Below are 9,875 nucleotides of genomic sequence, written 5' to 3' on the forward strand. Positions count from 1 at the left end.
CTTGCGTAGTGAAAGACGTCGACGGGAAAGAGTGGTCAGCAGTGCTTTTTTTGTAACCTCGCGAGCGTGCGAAAAAGTTTGAGGTGCGCAGCCCTCCGGGCTTTGTGTAGTATCTGAAGAATTTCTCGTCGTATTGCTAAAGGTACAATAATAGCTGGCTCAGGCCGGAGAGAAGTTCTTTACGAGGATGTCGTTCTTCGAGAAAAGTAACGCCATTCCTCGCCTGAATACTTGTGGGGCAATGGTGGTTTGGCCCTCGAAGTATTCCAGGGGCCCCCAAGTTCCGGGTGGGCTCGCTTTCGCTCGGCAAAGTCGTCGGCTGCGCTAGTGGATCGACGGGGGCACGAGACAGGCAGTCAGCGTCGGAGTGTTTCCGTCCAAACACGACGGTTACGTCGACTTTTGAAATCTTAAGCTATACCATGCGAGACGACCTGAAGGACTCTTCAAGTTAGCTAGCCAACAACGTGTTGAGGTGGCTGACAACTTTGAAAGGCGGTAGAGGTAAGAGCGAATAGTTGACGCTGGCCAGGTGATGGCAAGTCACTCTTTTTCTGCTGTGGAATAAGTGGCTTTGGCCTAGTATTGCGACCGACTAATGTAACTGATCACCTTTTCCAGGTGTGATGAGTAGTGTGCACATCTGACGTGTGCTTCTTTGAAAAGTGCGCGTTACAAAGAGCAATACCTTATGGACTGTGCGCGAACGACGATGTCGAAGTAGCGTCGAGCAGGAGGTCGCGTGGCGTGATGTATTTACGTGCAAGTGGCCCAGTGCGAAGCCGTCACGAAGATTCCGAGGGTCAATGGCTGGGCACCACGATACTTCAGCAGTCTCCAGTCAGGGCGAAACAAGTGGGCCGCAGCTGAAGTAGAAGCCTGAAAGAAAGAGCAAGGGAGTTCGAAGATGACGTGGCGAGCAGAAGGTCGTCACCGAACCTGGCGCTGAAAATGGGCTGTTGGGTGTCGGGCTCGAGCCCCGAAGACTTCAACCGGCCGGGTCCCCCTGCCGTTGCGTTCCCGTTCGGAGGGACCGTATCCATCTGGTCCTGAGCTCCAGCACAGGGCCTGCGAACTTCGGTGCTGACAGGCGAGCAACAGCCATAGGTCTGTGAGCCCGAGTTGCGCGCCCAGCTGCCTGGACAGATTGACCCTGGTTTCTCGACGTGTCGCCAGCAGCCAGCGTTCTTCCAGCCAGCCCGCATCCTAAAGAAGGAATTCCCGCGTTCCGGTTTGCTCATGATCGCCACACTTTAACGTGTTGGTGAAACTTCACTGATAGCTTGCCCTACCATACCGCTGATCCACATTTTATCATTAGATTGAGTTGAAGAATTTGATCTTTTTTGTTGAGTGTTTATTGGGAGCATGACAATACAAGCTGGGACAGCTTCAAGGAAAAGATCCATCAGCGTTTTATCAACCCCTTTGGTGGTCGTGAAGCTGCGAAGAATGAATTGTCGACTCGCGCACAATCTTCCATGGAGTCCTACATCAGTTACATTCAGGCTGTCCTCTCACTATGCCACCAAGCTGACGAAAACATGTCCGAGCCTGATAAAGTTACGCATATTCTAAAAGGTATCGCCGACGATGTGTTCAACCTGTTGGTATTCAACAATATGTCATCTGTTGATGCGATTATTCAAGAATGCCGCTGGTTCCAACAAGCTAAAAGCAGGCGCATCTCCCACAAGTTCCAGTGCCTTCTGAACACCGCTGCGACGCCGTCGTGTCTCGACACATATCATCCACCAGACACCTGTGACAACTTAACGCAACTCGTCAGGCGAGAACTTGAAGCGGCTGCTCTAGCTAAGGTGGGACCAACGTCCCCTGACCCCTCTCCTCCAATTACGTTGCCCCTCATTCAAGCAGTCGTCAGGCAGGAAATCGCCAGCTTTGGAATTCACTCTAATTCACCGCCTCCCCGCACCGACTTCCAGCCCCAATACACGCCTGCACGTCCCTTCCCGACCGGCTCTTCCTAAACGTTCCGTAATTCGTCCGCATGGCGAACACACACACAATGGCAAGCCGATCTGCTTCTCGTGTCACCGAATCGGGCACATTTCTCGCCATTGCAGAAGTCGCTGGGGTCCTCCTGCACAAGCCTTCTCTCGTCACTTCCATGCACGTCCTGTCTAATGCCATGAGACCAGCCACGACCATTTTGCCCAGAAACCTCCTACTGAACACCACTACTCCCGCTCTCCATCCCCCCAACGTCGTCAGTATCGTTCTCGACAGCCACGCAGACCGTCTTCCCCCGCCTTCCCACGAGGTTCTTTGACGGAAAACTAACCCAGTGAACCACAAATATTGTATGGACATTTATGGTATGTTTCTCATGGACATTGTAAATGTCTCTTACATATCCATATAAATCCAAATTACGAAGATTAGATGCACCCGCAACTATAAAATGCTCATCCGAGTAAGGTTGCAGGTACTTTGCACATGGACGCTGAATGTACATTTGATAGATATACATATACATTGCCATTTATTAAATAAAAGCTTTTTCTATGCACTCTTCACATTTACCGCATGTAGCTGGTGTTTTATACCTGCAGTTCCTTGGCAGTCTTGCTCATAGCTGGTCGGCTGTACTTTATAGTGGGTATCGAACACTATAAAGTACAGCCGAGCAGCAATGAGCAAGGCTGCCATGAGACTGCAGGTCTAACACATCAACTACATGCGGTAAAGCATCAAAGACGTGAAGCTGGCCGGATTGCTGTCAGACGTCAAACCTAATTAATAAGGCCAGCCTCACGGCGTTGGTGCTTTCTATAAGTATACAACACCAGCTAAGAGCCAGACTGCAGTGGGAGCGCAGGCATCTGGCACACAGAACTATACATGCAAATCTGAGGATGTGCATAGAAAAAAGTTCTCATTCACAAAATTTTAGCAATATTTGTTAAGGGAAGCCCAAACAGCCTGACATTATCAAGCACAAGCTGCCGTCTAACCTGCATGTTTATGCTGGGTCCTTAAAACGTAGACATTTATTGCAGCAGACAGCACATTGTTTTCAAACACTTTTATTGAACATAAAATTAAATCGGTCTTTAAATGTAAGTGAAGGTATGTGAATGAAAAATTATAGTATAAAATTATTCAATAAAGTTCGCCTTAAACGCTTCGAAGTGATGTGAATAAAAAATTGCTGACCAAAAATCTTTGACGAAGTTCCCCTTGAAAGCTTCAAATTTATGAGAATGTACAAAAGTTCAATGAAATTAACTTTGAACGCTTTGAACCTATGTGAATGAAAAATTGCTCAGCGAAGTTCTCCTTGAAAGCCTTAAGTTATGTGAATGAAAATTTACTATACAAAAGTTTTCAATAAAGTTCGCCTTGAACGCTTCGAAGTGACGTGAATGAAAAATTGCTGACCAAAAACTTTCAACGAAGTTCCCCTTGAAAGTTTCAATGTTATGAGAATGTACAGAAGTTTAATGAAGTTCGCTTCGAAGGGATGTGAATAAAAATTGCTCAACGAAGTTCCCCTTAAAAGCCTAAAGTTGTGTGAATGAAAAATCACTGTAGAAAAGTCTACAATCAAGCTCGCCTCGAATGCTTAGAAGTGATGTGAACAAAAAATTGCTGCACGAAAATCTTTGACGAAGTTCCCCTTGAAAGTTTCAAAGTTATGAGAATGTACATAAGTTCAATGAAGTTCACTTCGAACGCTTTGAAGTGATGTGAATGAAAAATTGCGCAACAAAGTTCCCCTCGAAAGCTTTAAAGTTATGTGAATAAAAAATTACAGTACAACAGTATACAATGAAGTTCACGTTGAACGGTTCGAAGTGAACTGAATAAAAAATTGCTCACCAAAAATCGTCGACAAAGTTTCCCTAGAAAGTTTCAAAGTTATGAGAATGTACAAAAGTTGAATGAAATTCACTTTGAACGCTTTAAGTGATGTCAATGAAAAAATTCTCAACGAAGTTCCCCTTGAAAGCCTAAAGTTCTGTGAATGAAAAATTACAGTACAAGAGTCTTCATTAAAGTTCGCTGTGAACGCTTCAAGCAATGTGAATAAAAAATTACTGCACCGAAATCTTCAACGAATTTCCTCTTCAAAAGAAGGTCCCCTTGAAAGCTTCATAATGCACAATGGCTACTCATCACAACCAATTGATCCTAAGAATACAAGAAAAAAGAGAATCAATATAAGCTATTCAGAAACAGTGAAACGAAATACTATAAGACATTCCAAGCAAGAGCACACGAGCTGTACTGATACTCTATATTACTATGAGAAAACAATGCTTGGTTTAAATTGTGATGCTCCACTCCTGAACTTACAGAAGAATTTAGAAAGATAATGCCTACTTCAGAAACACAGCGAATTCAGCTGACTAATGCATACATTACCAATAACGATGTTACTCATTTCATCATATGTAAGTATAGCTGGTTCTATAACTTAAAAGCACTTTGAAATGCCCTCGTGTCTTACGAGTATCAATACATACAAAGACATTTCACTAAATTGTGCTTCATTGTAAATGTCAAATTCGAAACATCCTACTACAAAAGGAACCGATGTTCTAATACAACAATACAGCAGAAAAAGCTACACTAGACACAAACTTTGGTTTCCAGCGTATGCGTAATTGTCTGCCACATTGCGTCATAAAGCTATCGGATAACATACATCTTGCTGAAAATTTCTCAGTGGCGACTGAACATCCAAGTATGATGAGAAACATAACCAATAAAGAGATCAACAATACGTAAGAACATGTCACAAGATTCTAGTGAAAAAAACTAACTTTTATGACTATTTTCGTCATGCCAATTGTGATTTAAGTAGGAAATATAAAGTGCGACATAAACTTTAAAAAAAAGCATGTACCGCTTATGTGGGGATGGCTTGGTTTTATGTGACACAAGATTGAGATATATATGCCATTTCTCGTCATTTAATGCATTATACTTGTTCTTTAAAACTGTGGTCTTTATACCACACAGCCATGTGCAGTTTATTTATTCGATAGCATAATGAGATAAAATAATCTAGGAAGAAAAGCTGCCGTTATGGCAACAGTAGAGCAGCACACCTGCTTTGAGCTGTGGTGTCCAAAATTGCATGGAGATGCACTCGAGTGCTTTTGTAAAACTCAAGAGGGATTCTATATACTGTAGTCTTTATGTGAGATTCGAAAAGCTGTATACTAGTTTTACCATAAATAGGTGCCTCCACTGGATCAGCAGAACTACTGATATAGCCTATTAACTTACACAAATGCTGGCATATGACCGTTATCATGCTCACACATCACTGTTTCTAGCTCGTTTTTCAAGCACGAACTAATCCACACAGCAGATACAAAATTTTTTACAGTGCTTTTCATTTACATCACACTGACAGGATACTGAGACCAATGAGCTTCGATTGCAACAGAAAAAACTGGGCACTGCAGAAATTAGCTGTCAGTTCTTTTAAGCTACTGCGAAATGCATAGCAGCTTTATTACCTCTTGCTGCATTCCTGTGCCTTGCTGGGGCATGACGCAACCATTCTCGAACGGCTGCCTCTATGGTGAATTAATTTGCAGGGTGAACCTTCTGCACAGCACCTTTGAGAAAGTCAAAACAATAATTGATTGAGAGACAAAAAGTGACACCAACTTAAAAATTCAATCAAGCCAATAGCCTGATTTCGCCAACAGCCTGATTTCCTTTCAGTTGACAATTGCCAAAGGCGGATACAAGATTCCGTCCAGGGGGAGGGGGACAGCTGTATAGAATTCTCATACTTAAAGCTTTACATTTGTATTAAATATGTAAGTGCAAGTGACTTATTTAGTAATATTTTGTGCACTTTGATTATATTCCCCATGTTGTTCCTCATTGACCTTAGCTCTATTTTCATGTTCAAAATAAGGTATATATATAAACATATATATATATATATATATATATATATATATATATATATATATATATATATATATATATATATATATATATATATATATATATATATATATTCTTTGATAAACCCGAAAAAGATAACGCACTTTTTCGTGGGGTAATCGGACGGCAATGGACCCCAGACGCCAGCAGAGGTCGACATCTGGATATAGACGCGGTTCAAAAAGATGTTATACATGCGTACAAGGTGCACAAACCAGGCATGAATAACATATCAAAAAGAGAAAAAGAGGCACTACTCACGTTAAGCAACTGCGAAGATCTCGTCATTAAACCAGCAGACAAGGGAGGCGCGATTGTTGTTCTGAATAGATTGGACTGCATTGAGAAAGGCAAGCGACAACTAAATAACAAACAATTCTACAAACACCTCGACTTCAATCCTACCACGGAGCACAAAAAGATCATTGTAACAACCCTAGAGGATCTCACACGTGAAGGCGCCATTGATTCAAAGCTTAAAAAGGCACTTATTACGGTACATTCGACGCCTGGTCGTTTTTACATGCTGCCGAAGATTCATAAAGAGAATAACCCTGGCAGACCCATTATATCAGGCACGGGAACGTTAACGGAACCCATTTCCAGTTATATTGATTCTTTAATCAAAGACATACCACCCACACATGAGTCCTTCTTGCGTGACACAAAGCACTTCCTTCGGGAAATAGCAGACGTGAAAATTCCAGACGGTGCATTTCTTGTAATATTGGATGTTAGCTCACTCTACACAAATATCCCACATAACGATGATGTAAGGGCGCTTGTTGAATCGTATGGCACACACAACCCTGTCGCTTATCCAAGCAAAAAAGTAATTGAAATCTTCACAAGACTTGTACTCGATTTGAACAGCTTTGAATTTAACAACCAGTACTATCTTCAAATCAGCGGCACGGCAATGGGTACAAGAATGGCCCCAAACTACGCTAACATATTCATGCACCACATAGAGTTCAAATTTCTTTCATCTTGTAATATGAAACCCTTACTCTATAAACGGTACCTAGATGATATATTCATAATTTGGACACATTCGGAAAACGAGCTCCTCAAATTCATACAGGCATTCAACCAGGTACACTCCAGCATTTATTTTACACAGTCCTACTCTAACACAGAAATAAACTTTCTTGATGTACTCATTCGAGTTGACGATGGTGCGTTGGTAACTAACGTATACAGAAAACCTACGGACAGGCACCAATACCTGCACTTCAAAAGCTGCCACCCGCGACATTGCAAGACCAGCATTCCTTATTCCCAAGCACACAGATTCCGACGAATCTGCTCCCACACCGAGGACTTCCACAAAAACAGCACACATATGCGCGAAGTACTCCTTAATCAAGAATGCCCGCCAGCTATCATCGATGACGCCATCAAAAAAGCTGAAAATCTGAACCGCCAGATTCTTCTCAACCACCAGAAAAACGCCGACCAACACCGCAACAAAAACTTGCTATTAACTTTCACGAGCAACCCACCGAACATAAACAAGGTCCTAAGAAAACACTTTAACATATTGGAACAGAGCGTGCGACTATCCAAAATTTTCACTTCTCCTCCTTGTGTTGTATACAGACGGCCAAAAAATATAAAGGATCATTTAATAAATTCAAAGATAGGTGTGAAACTTCAAATTGGGTGTCACCCTTGCGGAAAAAGCAGATGCAAGGTATGCAAACACATGCAGACAACGACAGTGGCGAAAAGCACCCACTCGGATTTTAAGCACAGGATAAGAGGTGCACTAGAGTGTGACTCAGACAACGTCATATACCTCCTGGAATGTGGGGTATGTAACAAGCAATACGTGGGCCAGACAGACACTCCGTTTAGAATTAGACTCAACAACCATCGGGCACATGTACGATCTCTGCCAGGCCTTCCACTTTCAAAACACTGCACATTAAAAGACCACAGCTTTGATGACATCAGGGTTACACTACTAGAAAACCACTTTCGAACAATCACAGAACGGGAACAACGGGAATCTTATTTCATCTACAAATTTAACACGATAAAATACGGAATAAATGAACACCCAGGCACTCTGTCAGCGTTACGACCGCTAAAAGACGCAAACGCTTCTCTCTAATCAGTCCGGTTTCATTACGACAATAATATTACCCGCTAACAAAGCTTTTGGCCTATGCATCTGACAACACAGAAATGATTTGCCTCATCAAGCACAGCCGGAACGCACAGATAAGTGGTCCCGGATGTCGTACGGTCCCCCCCCCCTTTTTTTCTTTCCTTTTTTTTCTTCTTTAAGTTTTAACGAACATTCTGTTCCTTCACTGACAAGGAGCTGACAGCTAGGTGGTTTTGTTGACTTTTTCATACATGCGCGCATGTCTTCCCAGTGAGCCGCAACTGTGTGGTAACTTTCCCGGATGTCGTACAGTCTCCCCCCCCCCCCCCTGTTCTTCTTCTTTTTTTTCCTTCTTTAATTTTTAACGCACATTCTGTTCCTTCACTGACAAGGAGCCATTGCATATAATGAATATCGATGGCGGTGCCTCAATCACCGCCTTTTTCATTCCTCCCGACGCCACCAGCACGCACTCGAAGCACTTAAGCCCTCCCCATTAACTTGTCCTAAACTTCAAAGAGGAACGAGCCGCCAGCGGACAACACGGAAAGGTGAAAAACAGGAACGGCGGCTCACTGCCCACTTGGGGAACAGTTGGTGCGGGGGAGGTATTGTTGACAATGATGACATTGCTCATCTACCTCTGCCCAACTCTGTTGAGATGCGGCCCCTTTCTAATTACGCCGTGTCGGTCTTGCTTCTTCTCCTAGATTTTCTATATTTTATTTAATGTTTGTCCTCCCGTTTCGCTGTTTCTTCTTCTCTTTTTTTCTCTCTCTCTCTTTTCTTTGTTTTTTTCTCCTTTTTTTACTTTTCTTTTGACCCCTTCCCTCCTGTCTCGACAGGCTATAAGAAGACACGGAACATGTGTAAATAGTATTATGCCTTGAAAAAGACGGGGTTCCCGTCGAAACGTCGGCACAATAAACAGTTGTTATGTGAAAGCGCATCTACTTTCATATATATATATATATATATATATATATATATGCAACCATGTCTGGGCTGCCATTAACCTATGCATGTGACGCTATAGAGTCACACTCTGCTAAAGCTTCAAACAGACTGTCAACCTCACAACGGGCCTTTTTTCCAAACATGACAGGGGGAAATAAAATGTGACATAATAACACCAGTACGACACTACAAAGTAACAACCAAGAAAGACTTTCGTGATTAGGAGCTTGACACGTGCACTACACACACTTCTTTGTGACTAACACATGGAACACTCAAAGTATGATTTCATTCATATCACAGCCCACGAAGTACGCCAACTACAGCAGCTACTAACGCTTCACATGCAATACCGCGACACACAGGTATATTTGGAAACACAGGTATATTTGGACTATGCCTTCATTGTTCACCACGATACACTGAAGCCTTAGTCAGCAACACTGTCTGCGTACAACAACACGTTAACTTTCAGCTACGAACGCTACACAAGCAATACCACGGCGCATATTCAGAAACATACTTTCCTGTTGATCTTTCCTTGCAGCGAAGAAGACGGGGGGAAATCTGCTCAGAGTGGAAATATCAAAAACAGATGCCGGTTGACGAGAGCCTACTCGAAACGTGGTGGAAGTAGGCCTAGCAGGTACGACCTACTGTACTCCTGATTTGCTCAGATGGCAGGGTTTCCATGAGAACACGCGTCTCTGCTTTCGTTCAACCGCTTGCCGCTGGTGGCGCTACCTATATAACCTGTTTTTTGCTACTTTGCGGATGGCACTGGAGTAAGAACGCCTGCACACTGTTGATTCTGTGATGAACTAATGGAATATACGCATACGTAACTATAGCTTCGCTTAGA

The 9,875-nt window shown here is 42.9% G+C and overlaps 1 long non-coding RNA gene across 1 annotated transcript; it reads right to left on the bottom strand.

Annotated features, from left to right (window-relative positions):
* Positions 1–6,041: 6,041 nt before the first annotated feature.
* LOC142764745 (uncharacterized) lies at positions 6,042–9,645 on the bottom strand. Its single transcript, XR_012883855.1, has 3 exons — positions 9,537–9,645; positions 6,202–6,276; positions 6,042–6,100 (listed from the first exon to the last, which is right to left on the bottom strand). It is a non-coding gene; the product is annotated as an uncharacterized LOC142764745 (long non-coding RNA).
* Between the last annotated feature and the right edge of the window lie 230 nt (positions 9,646–9,875).

This window comes from Rhipicephalus microplus, chromosome 6 (genome assembly GCF_043290135.1).
Source record: "Rhipicephalus microplus isolate Deutch F79 chromosome 6, USDA_Rmic, whole genome shotgun sequence".
Taxonomy (NCBI): domain Eukaryota; kingdom Metazoa; phylum Arthropoda; class Arachnida; order Ixodida; family Ixodidae; genus Rhipicephalus; species Rhipicephalus microplus.